At 58.5% G+C, this 19884-nt stretch overlaps 2 protein-coding genes across 5 annotated transcripts in view; both read left to right on the top strand.

The window, feature by feature from the left end:
* LOC121919574 (coiled-coil domain-containing protein 150-like) overlaps nt 1-19884 on the top strand; it is a 475343-nt gene that overhangs the window by 23858 nt on the left and 431601 nt on the right. The window lies entirely within an intron of this gene.
* CCDC150 (coiled-coil domain containing 150) overlaps nt 1-19884 on the top strand; it is a 66933-nt gene that overhangs the window by 15394 nt on the left and 31655 nt on the right. The gene's annotated exons all lie outside the window — the stretch shown is intronic.

Below are 19884 nucleotides of genomic sequence, written 5' to 3'. Positions count from 1 at the left end.
AAGCAGCACGCGGGGCGGGGCAGCCAACGGGCAGAGCGACACACGCAAGCCACAGCCAGCACGAAGCGCCAGGCCAGGGCGGGCCACCAAAGACCCGCCAACAACAGAGGGACCGGAAAGGCCAAAAGGAAAAAAGGGCCCACACAAAAACAAAAGACAGCCAGGAAACACGGGGCCCGGCGCGCGGAAAACCGCAAGCGCAGGCGACGACAAAGAGCCGAGACAAGACAACACCACCGAAACCAAAGCGAAACACAGCCAACCCGAAAAAAAACACGGCACCAAAAGCAAGACGAGAGACCGGAGGGGCCCAAGAAGACAAGCAGCAGGAGAAAAAAGAAGAGGGAACAGCACGCGCACCGCGAAACACAGCCCGCCCACCAACAAACCAAAGGGCACACAAACAACCAAGCCAAAGACGCACCGCAAAGACACAAGGAGGGGGCACCCCGCCCGCCCAGCCAAGCAAAACACGCAAGGGGACGAAAGGGGAGGAGGAAGGAGGAAACACAAAAGAAGCAACGACAAGAAAACACACAAACGAAACAAACCAACCAAAGGGGGCAAAGCGCCCACCAAAACGCAAAACCGGAAGGGGGAGACGAAAGGACAAAACAGAAACACAAAACAGACAGAAGAAAAACAAGACAAGAAAACAAAAAAAAAAGAAAAGAAACGCGGAAAAAAAAAGGGCAAAACAAAAGAGAGACCCCGAAACAGCAAAGACGACAGACAAACAACCGGCAGACAGCGGAAGGCAACGAAAACGACCAACAGACGCAAAGCCAGGGAACGCCGGAACCCCGACCAACGAAACGACGGGGAACAGACGCACGGCAAACGCCAACACAGGAACAGCCAAAGGAGGGCCAGGGGGGACCGAAAGCCAGCCACGGAGCCAGCACCAAAACGCAGCCCGCCCCAGGCCAACCAGAAAAAACGAGAGCGAGCCGCCCGGGGAAGCCCACACAACCGACCGCACACCACAACAAGGAGCCAGGGAAAGCCCGCCAAAGGCGCCAACGGCCAAACCACGCACCACCCAGGGGAAAACCCGGGGGGGAAAACCAGCACCGAACAAACCGCAAGGCGACGCCCAAAAGCCACAGCGCAGCAACGCCACCACCCAGGAACGCGCAAAAAGAGCAAGCCAGGCGAACAACGACCCGGCCCCCCCCCAGACCACAACGAACCGGACACAACCGACAAACAGGAAACGGCGAGCGGGCCCGGCACCCGGAGGAAAGGAGAAAAAAGCAGAAACCACAGGCGCAAGCGAGAGAAGCACGGGCGGCCAGAAACAGACAGCACGAACAAGCAGCGGCCACAACAGAGCACAAGAGAGAACAAAACAACCACAGGGCAAAGGCAGGGAACAGGACAAGAAAAGAAACGGAAAACAAGCAAAAAGGCGAGCACAAGAAGGGCAACCGGAAACCCAGAGCGCCAAAGCGGAACAACGCAGGGCACCGCGCCAAAACCAAAAGGCCACACCGACAAGGCAAGCGGCGGGCCAAAGGCGCCACGGAAGGAGGAGGCACCAGCCAACAACCGAGAACACCGAAACCCCACAGACCCAGGGAGCAAAACAACCCAAACCCCAGCGAGCAGAGAACGGGCACAAAAGCAAAACCAAGGCAACGAAAACAAAGGGCAAGCAAGAGCAAGCGCAAGGCCAGACAAAGAAAGCAGACACCAGCAAAAGACAGCACAGCGGAGGACAACCAACACAGAAAAGAGCAAAGACGGCAACAGAAAACGCGGGGCCCAGACACAAGCGACCACCCCCAAACAGGGGGGAAAACAGAAAACGACAGAAAACAGGGAGACCCGGCGCAGGACAGGAACAACGAAACGGGCAGGAAGAGGGCACGAAGGACACAGAAAAACGAACCACGCAACCAGGAACAGGGGAAACGGGAAAGCCAAAGGAAAAAAACAAGAGAAGCACCGAAAAAAACCAACCAAAACGCAAAAAAAAGCAAGCACAAAAAGACAAAGAATGAAGAACCGGGCCAAAACCGCACAGAAAACAGGGAGAACCACACAAGCGCAAACAAGGGAAAACGACCGGGGCCCCGGCACACAAGGCAAGCCGGCAAACCAGGCCCCGGCAACACCCGCACCGGCAGACCACAAAGCAACGGAGAGACGACAAAAGAAGCCCGGCCAGGACACACACCAGAAGCGCAAAAAAAGGCAAACAACCCAACAAACCGCAAAACACAAAAAACCAGAAAAAGGCGACCAGAAGGAAAGAAAACAGCCCACAAAACGCCCGGAAGACGCCCACCCCAAGAAGGCCGCAGCCAAAGGGACAGGCAGCAGAAGAGACAGGCAAGCGAGGCAAAACACAGGGGCGAGGAAAGCGCAGGACACAGGCAGGGGGAAGACACGCAGGGGGGGCGCGACGCGAAACGACCAAAGAACGGGAGCAAAACGACGGACAGACGGGGGGAAACGGCCAAACCAACCAAAAGAGCCAACCGAAGCCCGCGCAAGCGAGGCGAACGAGGGAAGGGAAAAAGAAGGCCCACGACCAAACGGCCGGGGACACAAAGCCAGGGCAACCCAAACAACAGGGAAAGAAACACACAACAGAAAGACGGCACACAAAAAAACGACACCACAACAAAACACAGACCAGCACACCCGCACCAAGCCAACGCAAGCGACCGGCAGGGAAAAAACCCCAACAAACCACGACACCCCGAAGGGACAGGCCCAAAGGCGGGGAACACCAAACAACGGACACCAAACGCGCAGCCAGAAAGCCGAGGGGAGGAAAGAGGCCGCCCCGAAACGAAGCAGCAAAAACACACCCAGCACAAGAACCACAGGAAAGGGCCAAAAACAGAGGCGACAGGAACCACCCAGACAAAACAAAAAAAAAGACAAGGAAAAAAAAAAAACGGACGCAAGGAGGAGAGGAGAGAGAGGAGAGAGAGCAAAAAACCCGAACAGGCGGCACAGGAAAAGCAGGGCGCCAAGAAAAGACGCAACCCGAAACAGCAAAAGCCGGAGAGGGACACAACCAGCAAAACGCCAGGAGGAAGAAGAGAAGGAACAGAGGGGCCGGCGGCCGGCCCCCAAGCCGACAGGGCACGCGACCGCACGGGCAAGCCGAAGCCCGCGCGAGAGCACGGCACACCCAAGAAGCCAGGGAAACCGCACGCCCCGGAACAAAAACGAAGGGAGGGGAGGGACACAAAGCCGCACAAAAACCAAGCCACAAAACGACAGGCCCAAGGCCCGCAGACCACAGACAACCGCAAACGAGAGCGCAGGACCAACCCCCCCCCCCGGCAGACAGACCAAAGCACCAACCCGGCCCCGGCACCACCGCCACCCAAAGCCCCCCAGGGCCAGACGCGCGGGCGCACGCAACAACCCCCCAAAAACCCCAACCCGCCCCACGGGGCCCAGCCCAGCCGCCCACAGCGAGGCGAGCACCCGGCCGGCACCACCGAAAAAAAAAAGGCCCCCAAAAAACCCCGACGGAGGGGGGCCACAGGGAGGGCGCACCCAGACGGCGCGACGGCCGCCGCCACACAGGCGACAACCAAACAGCACAGGCGTCAAGGGAGGCAAAACCCAGGCCGCACCAACGAAAAAGCGCGGCCAAAACCGCAGCCGACCAAGGAGGACAGGCCAAGCCACAACCAACACCAACCACACGACACCGGGACCGCACAGGGGACGAAACGGGAACGACGGGACGCGGGGCCACCGGGAGAAACAACAAAAAAAAAGCGGGGACGCAGACCCGCAAAGGAGCAGGGACACCACGGGAACCAGCCACGGCGGAGGGGGAGGGGGAGAGAGAGAGGAGGGGGACCGCCGGCAAAGCGCCGCACAAAACAAACCCAGGAAACAAAGAACCGCACGAAGCGAGCAAACGGGACCGGCCCCAAAGAAACACCAGAGAAGAACGGCAAGGCACACACAGCCAAGAGAAACACCGAAAAACAGACCACAACCACAAAGAAACAAAGCAAACAAAAAAGACCCAAAAGCAGAACGGGGAAGACAGGCCAAAAGCAACGGACAGACAACGAAGAAAGGGACACGGAAAAAAAAGCAGCCCAAAAAGACCAACGCGAAAAAGACAGAAACACAGCGAGGCAAAAGATGAAGACCAAGGCCCCAAGCGAGCCAAACGCAAAACCAGAAGAGAAAAAAACCAAAGCCACAAACCAAAAACGGCGCAGCCGCGCAACACAAAAAAAAAAAAAAGCGGGAGGGGGACCCGCCACGGGGGACGACAAGAGCGGGCGACCCCCGGGAAGGACACGGGGAAGACAAGGCCCAAAGAAACCGGGAAGACGGCCGCAAAACACACAGCCAGGGGAAACGGGGGAAAAGGAACCAAAAGCACGGACAGCAGGAGAAGGCAAGGCAGCCAACAGGCAACCGCCACCCAAACACCCGAGGCGGCCAGGGCCGAAACAGGCCACAACGGCCCGCCAGGCCAGGCGCGCCAGCCAAGCAACAGGCGAACGGCAAAAGGGAAGGCAAGGGGAAAACCCGACAAGGAGAGAGAGAGGGGCAACAAAACAAAGCCGCCAACAGGCGAAAACACCCCGAAACCGAACACAACCGAGGGGGACACCAACCGGGCACAAAAGGAAGAAAAAGAAAAGACCGAACAACCAAACACCAAGCAAAACAACCAGCAGAAAGGCAAACGCAGGAGGCGCAGGAAGCACCGAAAAACAGCGGCGCCGCCCGGCGCCGGCCGCGAAGCAGCGACCAAAGAAAAAACGGACAACGCAAAACAAACAAAACCGCCCAGAAAGAAAAAAGGGAGGGGGGGGGGAGAGGGACCGAACAAGGCAAAGCAAGCCAGAAACCCACAAGGCCGGCAACACACCGCACAGCACAGCACCCGCCAACAAGCAAAGGCCCCAGAAAAACAGCCACAAAACCCGAACGAAACCCCGCCGCGCAACAAGAAAAAAAAAACAACCCCCACCCACAAAAAACAAGAAAAAACACACCCCCGGGCGGAAACAAGGACCCGCCGGCCCCCCCCCCACACCACGGAACAAAAAGACGACAAGCCCACCAAAACCACCAAACACAAAAGCCCCCCGCGCAACCGGAAACAAAAAACGCCAAAACGCACAGGCCGCGCAGAACACAAAAAACCAACCCAGGACGGACACAGACAAAGGCCCACACCACAGAAACAGGGAACGCGGAACGCACCGCAAGCAGAACGCAACGAGGGGAACGCGAGCCGGCGCGCAAAAACCGCCACAGAACACAAGGCCCACAGGCCCGAGAGAAACCAGGAACACCCAACGAACCAAAACAACAAAAAACACAGCGGAGGAAAAGACAAAAGGAAAAAAGCAAAAAAAAAAAAAAAAAAGGGAAAAAAAAAAAAAGAAAACAGGCCCGAAGCCCAACACAAACCGGAAACAACAGAGCAGCAAGGAGCGGAGAAAAACGCGGCCGAAAGCAAACAAAGAGGAAAGACAAACAGAGGCGGAGAAAAAAGAAAAAAAAAAAGAAACGCCACCAACGGGCGGGGGAAAGAAGCAAAGCGGCCCCCCCCCGCCAAGAGGGCCAAGCAAGCCGCAGGAAAAAGCAGGCCACGGAACGCCCGGCAGCCCGAAGCAGAGAGGGAGGGGCGACACACACACACCCGACAAACCAAACCGGCAAAACGAACAGCCCAAGGCGAAGCAACCCACGAGGCAAACCACGGGCAAGCGCAAACAAGGAAAACGCCACAAAACAGCACCGGGCAGGGAACCAAAAAGAAAAAGACAAGGCGACGCACGACCAAGCCGGGCGCCAGGCGGGCGCCAGGCCGCCCGCAAAAAGAGGCCCCGGCGCAAGAAGCGGAAAAAAAAGCCGGAAACCCGAAAAAGGAGCAAGAAGCGCCCCAAACCCACAAAACGACGGCCCAACCCAACAACAACGGAAACGCCCAACGAAGCCAGGGACCACGAAAAACAAGACGGACAGAACGGGAAACAAAAGAGCAGCGGGAGCCCGAAGACAAAACAAACAACGAGGAGAGAAAACGAAAGGGCACAACGGCACAGAAAACGGGCCGCGAAGCAAACGAACAAAGAGGGCACGAAGCACCAAAGCAAACGAAAAAACGCCAGGGCAAGGACAAAGCGGCCCCAGGCGCCCGCGCCCCAGGCGACAGCCGCGGAGGAAAGGACACGGGGCGGACCGGGGCGGGGGGGAGCGCAAGCAGAAACGAAAAAGGAGGCACAGAAGCAGAGAACACAAAACCCCGGAAGACAAGCAACACCCAAAACCGGACACCAAAAAGCGAACACAAGCCGCGAAAGCGGACCAACAGGACAAAAAAACAAAAAAAGCGGCACACAAGCCGGCGGGGCACAAAGAAGGGCCCGAGAGCACACCCGGAGACAAAAAACAGAGACAAGACAAACAACCGAAGCGGAGGGGGGAAAGGCAGGCGCCCAGGGGCCGGGCAAGGAGGCCGCCAAAGACAGAGAGGCCGGGGAAGAAGCAAAGAGCAACGGGCGAAAGAGGAACAGAGGAAGAAGAGGAAAAGAAAACAGAGACAAAAAACAGCCGGGGCAGCAAACAAGACAGAAAAAGAACAAACACGGAGAAAAGAGAAGACAAAAACCAGCCAAGGAGAGGGAGCCGCAAGCACAACGGCCAGGCACACACCCCAGCGCCCGCACGGCGCCAAGAGGGCGAAGAAAGACACCAGAAGGAGGGCACGACAGAAAGGAGGGAAGAGAAACGGAAAACACACGCGGAAGAAACGAGGAAAAAGAGGGGGGACCAAACACGGCGGCGAAAACCGCCGGGGACAACAGAAGACGACGAACAGGCACGGGGCGCGAAAAAAAAAAAGCCACGGCCCAGGAAACGGAACAGGGGACCAAAAGGCCAGACCGCACCCACAAGCCACCAGCACCCCCCAAGCAAAAAAAAGAAAGGGACCGGACACACAAGGCCACCAAAAAAAAGCCCCCGCGGAACAAAAACGCGGAGACAACCCAAAACCGCGCCCACGCAGCAGCAACAAACAGGACGGAGGGGCCACCGCGGGCCAAACCGCAAAGAGGCCGAGGGGCCCCCACAAACGCAAAGCAAAAGCAGGCCCAGGCCGCCGCCAAGAAGACGAAAAAAGGCAGGGGAGAGGAACAGAGGAGACAGGAGGGGGGCGAAACAACCGCAAAGACAAACGCCAAGACGACCCAAACGGCGGGAAGCAACGGCACGCCGCGGGGAGAGGGAAACACAAAAGCAAACGCGAACCAGGGGCACACACCCCAGGGGCGGCCCCAACAAACGGGACAGACGAGGAGAAACGAAAAGGGGAACCCGAACCGGGCAGCCGGAAACGCAACACGAACGCACACCAGAAAAGGAGCGGAGCACCACAAGGCCACCACCACAGCCGGGACCACCACCCAAGACCAACCGGAAAAAAAGCCCCAGGGAAAACCACGCAACCAGCCCCCAAAAGGACAGACAAGCAGCAGCCCGCGCAGCACCCACGCACCGGAGCCCAGAAACAACAAAACCGAACGGGGCAGAACAAAAAGGCCCCCAAAGAGCAAAAAACAGAGCCAAAACAACAAAAGAGACAAGGACCGGGAAAAGCCCGGCCCCAACGCCACAAAAAAAGCGCACACAAACCCACCCCACCCGAAACACCAAACAGCGCAACGAGAAGCGGAAGAGACGAACCCGCCCGAGGGAACCCCGAGAAGCAAGCAAAGCGCCGAGGGGGACGAGCAGCGCGGCAGGGGGAAGGGAAGAGGGCGGGCCGGACAAAGAGGGGAGCGGAAAAAGGGAAACAGGAAGGAGGAGGGCAGCGGCAGACGAGGCGGGCAGAGAGACAACAGGGGGGACGGGGGAAAACAAAAGCAAGAGACAAAAGAAGAAGGCGCCACCAGACCCACCACCGAAACAGCGCGCGGGGGAACGGGCGGGGCCAAAAGAGGAAACAGGCGGCCACGCACAACAGCACCCGAACAAAAAAAAAAAGCCCGCCAAGCCCGCGACAAAGCAAAAAAACGGACACCAAAACAAAGGAGCGCGGGGAAAACAGGCCAAGGCGGGCGAACCGCCCCCGGGGCCCGGGGCACCCACCCGCACGAACAGAAGGACCAAAGACCAAGGGCCCGAAAAACGCGACCACGGAAAAAAAAAAAGAAAAACCCCCGCCCACCAGCCCCCGACAGGGCGACCCAACGCAGAAAAAGGGGAAGAGGCAACCGACGGCGCCCAAGCCAGGAAAACAGGAGGCAAGACACAGGAACGAACGAAACACGGGAACAAACCAAAGCAACACACACACCAAGAGAAAGACAGGCCGGGGGCGCAGAAAGGGCCCGCAAACACGGACCGAAGCACCAAGCCGCACCGGGCCCCAAACGAGGGAACAAGACCACCGCAACCGGACGCGAAGCAGGCCCACGAAAGGACACGCAAACAACGGACCCAAACAAAACGAAGCCAACCAGACCAAAAAAACGGGAAAAGGCGGCCCCCGAAGCGCAGAGGCGGGAGGAACACGACACACCCGAAAAAACCCAAAGCCACGAAGAAAACAAACACAGACAGAGGACGAAAGAGACCAAGAAAACCCAAAGAGGACCAAAAAACAACAGAAGGGCACCACGGGGCCAAAAAAGACGAGCGCCAGGAAGCCAGAACGGCCAGAGAAGAGAAAAAAAAAGAAGAGGAGGGAGGGAGAGAAAGAAACGCACCGGCACGCAACACAAAAAACCCGGCCACGGGCCCAAAGCCGGCGAGCCAAAAGAGCCAACAGGAAAAGAAGCCCGCCCAGCACACGAACCAGGACCCACACGGCGACGAGGAGCCAACCAGCCGCAGAAGCGGACAACCAGAACCGACGGAAGGCGGGCACACGCAAAGCAAAGCACAGGACGGACGGGCGACCAAAGCAAGCAGAACAACACAAAGCCCCACAAAACGGAAGGACGCGCGGGGGAACGAGGGGGGAAAAGACGAAGAGAAACCGAAAAAAGAAGCACGCGGAAACGCGAAAAGAAGCCCACGCCCCCGGGCCAGCCCGCCCGCAAAAAAAAAAAAGGGGGACGCAGCAAACCAACGCCCAACCAGCGGGCCCACGGCCCAGCAAGAAAACAGAGAGGAGGGGGAAAAACCACGAACGAAACCCGACGACCCCGAGCGGGAGCGCCAGCACGAGGAAACACCCCGAAACACAAAACAAAACAAAAACAAACGACAAAAACCAGGAGGCCACACGCCAGCCAAAAAAAAAAACAAAGAAAAAAGCCAACGAACAACCACCAGACAACGCCGCCAGAGGGGCCAACACGGCAAAGCGCCACACGACAACCACGCACGCACCCAAAAAAGAACAGGCGGGAAGCCAGACCAGAGAAAAGAAAGAGACAAGGGGCGCGGAGAAGGGCAAACCGCGCGACAAAAAAAAAAAAAGCAAAACCCGCAGGCGACGCGCGGGAAAGACAGGGAAAAACCACGCGAACGGGAGACGGGGGGAAACAGGGGGGAAAGCCACCCAAGCCGAGCCCCGCAAGAAAGAGGGAACCAAACCCGAAAGCGGCCCAAGACCGAAAACCCCGCCCAGAAGCCCCACCCGAAGCCACAAGGACGAAGCCCAAGGACCGCCACCACACAACAGCCCCCACCGCCCACCGGAAGAACCCCCACCAACCGCCCCACACCACCCCCCCAAGGCAAACGAAAACCGCCGGGCCAACACACGCCCCACGAAGCCCGGCCCCCGCCCGCCGCAAAGGCAGACGGGAGGGAGAGGACGGGAGAGAGGGACGAAAGGAGGGGAAGGGAGACCCAGGGGGAACCAGGAGACCCCCAGCGAAAAGAAAAAAAGGGGAAGAGACGGAGGAAGCGAACAAACGACACAGCGGCAAACCAGGGAAAACCACAACGGGGAACAAAAGGAACAAACCCAAGAGCCAGCCAACGGAACGGGCCCCAGGCAAGAAAACCAAAAAGAAGACCGCAGGACCAGGAAAACGAGCCAGAAAAAAACGAGAAACACAGACCCACAACAGCAAGGCGCAAGGGGGGAAGCGAGCCAAAGCAGGGAAGACCGGGCAAAAAAAAAAAAAAAGGGGCGCCCGGAGCAAAACGACAAAAGGGACACGACGCCAAAGAATAAACAAAACAAGAAGCAAACAACAACCCCCGCCCAGGGGGAAAAAAAGAACCGCAGCAAGAAAACGAGGAGCGGCGCGGGCCACGGAAGACCAAAACAACAAAGAAGAGGCAAGGACGAAAGACGGGGAAGAAAAGACAAAGAACACAAAAAACACACGCGAGACCGGGCCAGAAACACCAGGAGGAAAAAAGCCACAAGGAGCGCGAACAGCCCCCAGGGACGAAGGGGGAGAAAGGGCAACCCAAACCGGGGAAGCGAAAGGCACCCGACGGGAGCGACCAGGGGGGGGGGACGGCAGGGGGGGGGAAGAAAAAAGAAGGGGGAAAAAAAAGGAGCGGGGCAACAACAGGGAGCGCCAGCCCGCCGGAGCCACAGGGGGCACGAGGCCGGGAAGGGGGGCGCAGCAGCCAGGCCAAGGAAAAGGACGAGACGACAGACAGAAGAACCCACAACCAACAAGAAGGGGAGAAGGGGAAGGAAAAGAACGAAAAAAAGGGCCCCCAACACCACCCGCCGAGAAAGAAAAAAGAAGCAAGAGACGCACAAAGACGCGGAGCACCAAGACAAGCAAAAAGAACAAAGGCCACGAAAAAAAAACAGCACAAGAGACAAGGGGAAAAAGCAGAGGAGGCGAGCGGCAGAAACGACCAGGCGCAAAAACGACAAAAAAAAAACCGGAAACGAAAGAAAGCAACAACAAAAAAAAAAAAGAACACAAGGAAGACGAAACAGCCGCAAAGGCCAAGGAAAACAGGAAAGGAAAAAGAGGAAAAAAAAGAAACAAACAAGCGAGGGGGGAACGGCAGGCCGCACAAAACGCGAACCAACCGCAACAAACACGCAAAAGCGACACAACGGGGAACCCGAGCGAACCCCCCGGCCGGCGGGGCGGCACAAAGGGGACGAGCACAGAAGGAAACAAAACAAAGGGCAGACGCAGGCGAAAACAAAAACAAAAGCACCGAAAAGAACGCGAAGGGACGCGACACAAAACAACCCGCCAAAAGACCGGCGACAGAACACAAAACAGAAAAACGCCGCCGCAAACCACGCAGGGAAAAAAAAACAACAACCAAAAAGAAAGAAAGAAAAAACAAGCGCAAGAAAAAAAGCAAAAAAGAAAAATAGGGGGAAAAGAAAAAAAAAACCACCCGGAGAGGGAAAAGGGCAGGGCCGGAAACGGGAACCAGGGCGGGACGGCGAGAGCGACAGACGGAGGCACGCACAGAGGGACCAAGAGAAGCCGGGGGGGAAACGGACCAGAGCGGCAGACGAGGCCCGGAAACAAGGCAGGAAAAGAGCACAAAGACAGACAGCAGAAACAACAAGAGAAGAGAGAAAAAAAAAAAAAACAAACAACCAAACAAAAAAAAGCAAGGGACACAAACGGAAGACCGGAGGAAAGCAAACACCGAAGGGACCAAGGCACGAACAAACAGGCCAAAGCGACCGCAAAAGGCAAAAGCCCACGGCCGAGGGAGCAAGAAGAGAGAAAGAGAGAGGAAAAAACAACAGGGGACAACCACAACCGGGCCCCGGAGAGGGACCGGGACCAACGCAGCCACAAAAAGACGAGCAAAAGGAAAACAAGGGGGGCGGAAAAGGACGGACCCCCCACGGAGCGGCAAAGGCCCCCAAAAAGCACCGAGCGACCCAGAAACAAGGACCAACGGCCCACAACACAACACAACCGCGCACACACCAGGAAGCGAGCCCCAAGCGCGCGCGCGGCACGAGCGAACGGGAGGCCCCCCGAAACACACACACGAGGACGCCCACAACCACCAAAGACACGGCAAAACCAACCGCAAAAAGGGCCAGGCGCAGACAGACGCCGCGGCGAGGGCCAACGAAGGAGCCGCCGACCCCAAAACAAAAAACCAAGCAAAAGAACAAAGGAGGCACAGAACGGGACCAGCGGCGCACGGGCGACGGCAACCCAAAACCGAAGGAAAAAAGGGGACAAGCAGGGAGCGCACAGCAAGGGCACACGGAAGCGGGCAGCAAACCCAAAGAGCCAAAACAAAAAAAAAAAGCCCCCACAAGACACCAAACAAGAAGAGGGGCGGGGGAGCGGGAGAAAACCCGGACGACGAGGGAGGACGACGCGCGGCCGAAACGGACAACGAAGGAAGAAACACCACGAAGCAGGCAAGAAAGGCGAAGGAGAAGCCACAACCAGGGAAGAAGGCCGGCAGGAGGCCAAGAGAACACAGCGAGACACACCGCAAAACAAAAAGAGGACGCGGAAAACAAGAACAACGAAAAGACAGAAGAGGGGGCAAGCGAAGCAAGCGCCACACGGGGCGACGGAACAAGGGGCCACAAACCGGACAGAGGCCACGGGGGAGGGCCGGCCCGACACGAAGAGAAAAGACAGGGGAGCCAAGAAAAAGACAGAGAAAGGAAAACCGCAAGAAGAACAGGAAGAAGAGGCCAGAGAGAAGCGCAAAAAGAACCGGAAGCGGGGAAAAGAACAAAACAAGGCAAGAGCAGCCGAGCGCAAGGGAAAAACGGGAAAAAAGGAGGCCGCAAAGGCCGGGGGAAACAAGGAACACGGACCAAGCCGGCCAGCGCAGACGAGACCAACAAGACGACAAACGGGCACGCCACAGCGGCGGAGGGCAGAGAGAGGAGGAAAGCAGAAGCCGGAAGCACAACGGGAAGCCGAACAAAAGACAACAAGGGACAGACCGAAAAGGCCAGACGAAAAGGAACAGAAAAGACGCCCGACGACAAAGGGGGCCCGAGCCGGCACCCACCGCCAACCAAAAAACAAGGTCGACCCACAGCCAAAACCCCGCAAAAGGCACCTAAAGGACGGGGGACGAAGGCCAAAGCGGCCACCAGGCCAAGCCAACAAGAAGAAAACAAGGCGAAAGCCACCAAAAAAGAACGGGCGACCCGCCAGAAACCCAACACCCGGCGGAAAAGCCAAAGCCAAGCCCAACAAGACCCGAACCAGCCGCCGCAGAAGAGCGGCAACGCGGGGACAGGCGGAGAAGACGCACAGAACAAGCGACCAGGGAGCGGCCCGCAGCGGCAACAGCAGACAGACACACCAGCGAGCCAACACAGCAGGGCACGGCGGAAAAGACCGAGCACGGAAAAAACGAACCAGAACGAAAAAAAGCACAAAAAGGACGAAGAGCAGAAAAAAAAACAGGCGGGACAAGAAACACGGCGGCGGAGAAAAAGACCGAAGACAACCACCCCGGGAAGGACAAGACAGCCACAACCAGAGACCAAAACAGCACACCACCACAGCCCCCAGACGAAAAAAAGAGGGGACAGCGGCCGCAAAAAGCAAAAAGACACACAACAAAGCCGGGCCAACAAGGGAGGCAGCCCACCGCCAAGCCACCACCCGGCCACGCCAGAGCAGAAAGAGCCCACGGAAAAAAGACGACACGGGGAACCGAGGAAAAAGGGACGCACGAGGGGGACAGGGCGGCGGGGGGCGAGAGGGGGCCGGGAAAAAGAAGAGAAAGGAACGGAAGAAAACACAAACCACAACCAAGGGGAAAGGGCAAGCGGCGAAAGCCCAAACGACCAGCCCCCACGCAAGACAACAAAAGGAAAAAAGCACAGGGCAAGGCCGCCCGCCACAGGGCGAGCACCAGAAGAGGCGGGGCAAGCAAAACGAGCCGCGGGGAGACACGCCGCCCCGAACAGAAAAAAAACAAAAAAAAGAACCGGAAGGCGCGGAAGACAGAAAAGAGGCGGGAAAAAGGGGGGCAGAAAGGGAAAACCGGCGGCCGCGAACACAGCCGAAACAAAACCCGAAAAACCCGCAACAAAAACCACGGCAAAGCAAAAAGCAGAAGAAAACGGGAGCGAAGGCAAAAGGAGGAAAAACGAAAAGAGGACAAACAAAAGGGAGGGCCGGAGGCGCGAAAACCAAGGGGCAGAACCAAGGGGGGGAAAAAAGCAAAGAAAAGAGGAAAGAAGCCAAAGGAGAAGGCGGGGGGAGGGAGACCCCCAACGCCCAACGGGGCCAAAAAGCCCCAAGCGACGCACGGCCAGCCCAAAACGGGCCCCAACAGCCGAGCACCACCCGCCAGGGCGCCCCCCACCGCGACAAGCCAAACAAGAAAGACGCGGAACGCCGCGCACCGGGCCAAGCCACGCGCGACCCCCCACACGCAAAAGCAAAAGACCAAAGAAACGGGCCAAGGCAAGAAAAGGAAGAGGAACAGACAGAAGAAACCGGGCCCCCGGCAGCCAAAAGGACGGCGACCGGAAACGCGCGCGGAGGGCGGAGCGGAACGACCCCAAAGGACAAACGGCCGGCAAAGGAACAAACCAACGGGCACAAACAGCACGGGCGGAAGAGGGGGCAGGAACGAGGGACGAGGCCACAAACAGAAGGCCAGAAAAGGAAACCGGGGGGGGGGGGAGGAGGAGAGAGGAGGCCAGGCGGGAGGACACGAAAGCAGAGACAGGGGGCGCGAGCGCCAGGGCGGGCGAGGCAAAAAACCACAAGCGCCCAAGGGCGCCCAGCAGCGCGAACCGGGAACGGGAAGAACAGGCCCACCCGCGGAGCAAAGCCCAAAGGGGAGAGCCAACAAAAAAGCCCCGGCAGGGGGAGCGGAAACCAGACAAAAACAAAACCAGAGGGAGGGGAAAAGGGAGCCACGGGGGACCCACGAACAGAAGCGGCGGACAAACGCGGGGGCCAACGGAGGCGCAAAGCCAAGGGGCAAGGGCGCCGGGGGGGGGAACAGCGAACAGCAAGGCGGGCGCCGACCCAGGAAAGAAAAAAAAAGAAGGGACAAACCCAAAGGGGCGCGGCGAGGGGGAGGCGAACCAGGAGGGAAACAAAGACGACAGAACCCGACCAGGACCAGAAAAGGGGGGGGAGAAAGAAGAAAGGGAGCAAAGAGACAAAGAGCGGGGCGCGGGAAAACCAAAAGGAAGCAAAAGCAAACAAACCAAGGGAGACGCCCCACAGGAGAAAAAACCAAGGCAAGAAAAAAACCACGCCAGAAAAAGGAAAAACAGGGGAGGGCGGGGCGGACAGGGCCGCCGGGGGAGGCGCGCCCCCCCCGGGGGGAAAGAACCGAAAGACGAGCGGGGAAAAACAGCCCGCGAGACGACCCGGGGCGAGACCACCACCGCCGGGGGAAACGCAACAAGAAGAAAGCCAGCAGGGGCCGACACAGAACCGCGGCCACAGCCACCAACAAAGGCAAACGAAAACCACAAACCACCCCCAAACGAACAGCGACAGGCCAGGCAAACAACACCAACAAAAAACACCCAAAAAAGCCGAAAAAGACAGAAGAGGGGGCGGGGCAGGGAACAGGGGCAGAGCCAGGCGACCCAACGAGACCAGACCCGAAGCAGAGAGACGGCGACAGGCGACGAGAGACAGGGAGAACCGGGAGACAGGAGGCACCGGGCCGGAACCGAACGGAGAGGCAAGGAAAACGAGGGGGACGGCGGGGGCAGCACCAGACGGAAACAAGGGGCAGACACGCAGAGAAAAAGCGCGGAAAGGGCGCAGCAAGCGCGGAAACCACAGAAAAACAGGCCGCAGGAAACGCAGGGCAGAGGCACGGAAGCCGCCCCACAGACCAGGAACCAAGGAGGGAGAAGGAGACCACTAACAGGGGGCGCGACGCAAGAAACAAAAAAAAGAAGGCGAAAGAAGGGGACAGAGGGGAAAAACCAAGCGAGAAGGACGCAGGCCGGCAGAACAAGACCGCCCCAGAGGGGCAGGAGCGGGCAGGGAAACGGGGGGCAAGAGAGAAAACAGGAGACAGGACGGGGAGCGAAAGACGGACGAGAAAGGAGCCCCCGCCAGCACAAGGCCAAGCAAGAGCCAAAAGGGCCAAAGAGACGAAGACGACACCGGCACGGCCAGGCGCAACACAACGGGGCGCCAAAGAGGACAAAGCCCGCACGGGAAGAGACGCCCCGCACAGACAGCCCGGGGAGGGGGGAACGGAGGCACACGAACAAAAACCAACCCAACACCAAGAAGACCCACAAACACAAAGGACCGGAAGACCCAACAGCCCCCAACAACAAGAGAGCAAAAACAGAAGAAGCCAGGGGGAACCGAACGACCAGCCGAAAAGAGCAAAGGAGAGCAAGAGCCAAAAGCCAAAACGCCCAAGGAGGCGGGACCAGCCGCGCACACAACAACAAAAAAAAGACAAAGAAGGGGGAGGGAAGGGCAGAACAGCGACGGAAAGACCCAAGGAAGAACGAAGGAGGAGGGGGCGAAGAAACGCCCGCCCAGAGCGCGGCACCCCGCAGCGAAGAAAGCGGACAGCCCAGGAGGCCGCCGAGGGGGCCCGCACCGCACCCCGGAACGGAAAACCACCCAAGGGACGACCGGAGAAGACAACCAAAGGCGACACAAAGGGGGCGAACAAAGGGGAACAACCACAAAAGAGGCAGAGCAGCAGCAGAGAGGGACAAGGAAAGGGGGGAGGGAAGCCAGAAACGCACCGGAGACAGGCGCAGGAAGACACAAAAGCAAAAAAAAAAGGCCACGCAAGCGGAAGAGGAACGGCCCAAAACCAAGGGGGGAAAAGAAAGAACCAGAGGAAGAGGAAGACCAAAAACAAAGAGACAGAAGCAAAGGAGGGGGACAACCAGAAAGCCCACGCAAAAGAAGCGAGGGGAGGGCCGAAGGAGAACCCCGAACAAGGGGCGCCAGGCAAGACGGAAGAAGCCCACGGCCCGACCAACGGACAAGGGCACAGCCACAAACCAACCAGGCACCGAAAGCGCCGCGAGGCGGGCAAACAAAAGAAACAGGCAACACAGGCAGGCAGCCAAAAGAACGAAACAGCCAGCCAGAGACGAGAAAAACAAGACAAGAGGGGGGCGAAAGGAAGGCCCCGACCAAGGAACAACACACGGAACCAACCGACCCAACACCGAACCAACGCGACAAACGAAAACCCAAGAAAACAAGCAGGAGACCCACGAAGGAGGACGACGCCGAAGGACGACACGAGAGAACAAGCGCAAGAAAAACACAAACAGCGAACGGACCCGGCCGCGAACCCCGGGGCCGGCACAAAGGCCCCGCGCGCGACCGGCCCGGCCGGCCACACGAAACCCAGACGACGGGCGGGCGCCGCAGGGGGCAAACGGGCCGCCGACACAGCGCAAACCACGGCACGGGAAAACACAAAGCCGGAGAGCGGCAGCGGCAAAACAAGCGACGAGCCAACAAAGACGAAACAAACACCCGCGGGGCAAAACGACACCCGAGACGAACGGGAAAAAACCACAAAGAAAAAAAAACAAGCACAGAAAACAAACACAAAGACCACGGGCCGCACACACCGCGACGAGGGGGCAGGCGCACAAGCGCACGCGCCAGAACGCCCCACAGCCAAAAGGCCCGGGCCAGGGCGAGGAGGGCGCCGGCGACCGGAAAAAAAAAGAGGGAAGGAGAGGCGCGCCAGAAAGGAGGCGGCGAAGCACAAACGGGCACCGAACCGAGAGACCGCCCGCGCACCAAGCGCAAAACAGCACCCCCGAACCCCAAAAAAAAAGGGCCAGGGGCAAAGGACGCGCGCGCAGGAGGGACCACAGGCACAACAACGACGGAAGGGGAAAACAAACCAACAGGAAAGCCAACAGAGCAAACAAAGAACGAAAAAAACACGGGAAAACCAGAAGCGAACAAAAACCCGCCCAAAGGCCGCGCACAAGACGACACCACAGCGGGGGCCGACGGCCAAGAGAAACCCACCAACACGGGCAGACGCGGACGAAGACCAAAGCGCGGGACCACGAGCAACCCAACAGCGAGCCAACGAAGAGCAAAAGAAGACACCAGGAACACGCGCAGAGGCGGCCGCCACCATAAACAAACAACGCCAAGAGCAACCCACAAGAAAACGGCAGCGCCACCAGACAACAACCAAAGAAGAGAAAGAAGAACAACAACAAACAACAACAAACAAGGGAGGGGAACCCCCAAGCACACAGCGGAAAAACGGAAAGAAAGGACAGAAAAAACCCCACCGGAAAACACCAGCGCGGAAGCAGGACGGCCGCCAGGACGAGCCACACCGCAGGCGAAGGCCACGCGCAAACACGAAAAAAACCGGCCCACACAACGGGGAACAAACAACACGGACCCCCGCCAACCGCAGACCAGCCCAGAACACGGGGGCCGAAAAGGGGCACGGCAGGGGCAGACGGAAGCGAGAAGCAAGAAAAGAAACGGACAAAGGCAAAAACGAGCAGGCCGAACGCAAGCAAACAACACGGGGGAGAAGGAAACGGGCAGAAGAAAGCAGAACCCCCAACCGGCAAGGCCGCAAAAGACACGAGCCAAGCGGAGAAAAAACAACGGCCCAGGCCCGCCCCAGACGCCCCCCCAAGGGGCACCAACGGGGGAAAAAACGGCCAGCGAAAACGGGCGAAACAAAGAAGACAAAGAAGGCGCCAGCCGGGAAAGAAGGACCCGCGGCGACGAGGAGCGAACCGCAAACACGAGGCGAAGCACGGGGCCCACCCAAAGGGAGGGCGGGGAAACCCCGCAGGCCGCCAGGGCGCAAACACGCAAAGCGAAAAAAAAAAAGGACCGAGAAAAGAGGGAAACAAAAGCAGGGCAGCGAGAAACAAAGCAGCAGCAGCGAGGGCCGGCGCGGGGGGGGGAGGAACAAGGCAGAAAACAAGCCGGAAAGGAGGACCAAAAAACCACGGCCACAGAGAAAAAAGAAGAAAAAGACCCCAAGCCGAGGGCGGGCACACGACGGCCGGCGCAGGACCGAAGGAACCGCGGCGAAACAAGCAAGGAAAAGGAAGCGAGGGAGGAAGAAACAACCAGCCGAGAAAGGGGAAAAAAAAAAGACGAAACAAAAAGAAAACGGGCAACAAGACAAAGCCAAGAAGGCGAGACCAACACGACAAGGGAACCAGCGCAACCCAGCAGACACCAGAAAAACAAAGCCCCAACAACCCACAAACGGACAACAACCAACGGGGAGGGGGCAGGGCCCGACAGGGGGACACAACACCCGGCACGACCGGGGGAGGAGAACGCGACCAACGAGCAACACAGGGGGGCGGACGAAGGAAGCCACAAACGAGCAAGAAACAGCGGAGGGAGCCGGCACAGACGAAACAACCAGCCCGGCAGGGCGCGAAAACGGGGAAGCACAACGACGACACCGGGCGACAGAGCGGCAAAAGGAACCAGAACAGGAGAGCACCCGCCCGGCAAGCAAAAAAGCGCAAGCCGCCCCAAAAAAAAGAAGAGACGAAACCCACAAAAAGCCACCACACCACGGGAGGCCACGCGCCGCAGCAAAGAACAAGGGCCAACAAAAGCCAAGACCGAAAGAGCCGACCCCAGCACACGCCCACCGAAGCGCAACGCACCCACAGAACAAGGGACAAGCAAGAAAGGAGGGAAGGCACACCCAAACCGCCAGGCCAAACGCAAAGGCGAAGCCGACAAACAGAGGGGGGGCAAGAACGCCAGAGACCCGCGAACAAGCCGGGGCGCAAAGGCACAGGAAACAACAAAGCGGCCGGCACACCACGGGCAACGCGGAAAGCCGCCAGACGCCCACAACCGGCGCCCCACAAGCCCAGACGGAAGGCACAGAGGCCAGCAAAAGCGAAACGGCGCCGAGGACAGAGGCCCAGACACAGGCGCAGACAGAAGAGACAAAAAAACCAGCGAACCACAACCGGCGAGCCAGAGGCAGCCGACACCAAGAACCACAAGAAACCCACAAGACGAGAAA

This window comes from Sceloporus undulatus, chromosome 1 (genome assembly GCF_019175285.1).
Source record: "Sceloporus undulatus isolate JIND9_A2432 ecotype Alabama chromosome 1, SceUnd_v1.1, whole genome shotgun sequence".
NCBI classification, from domain to species: Eukaryota; Metazoa; Chordata; class Lepidosauria; order Squamata; family Phrynosomatidae; genus Sceloporus; species Sceloporus undulatus.
The sequence above is the reverse complement of the archived record's forward strand: the minus strand, read 5'-3'. Positions and strand labels throughout refer to the sequence as shown.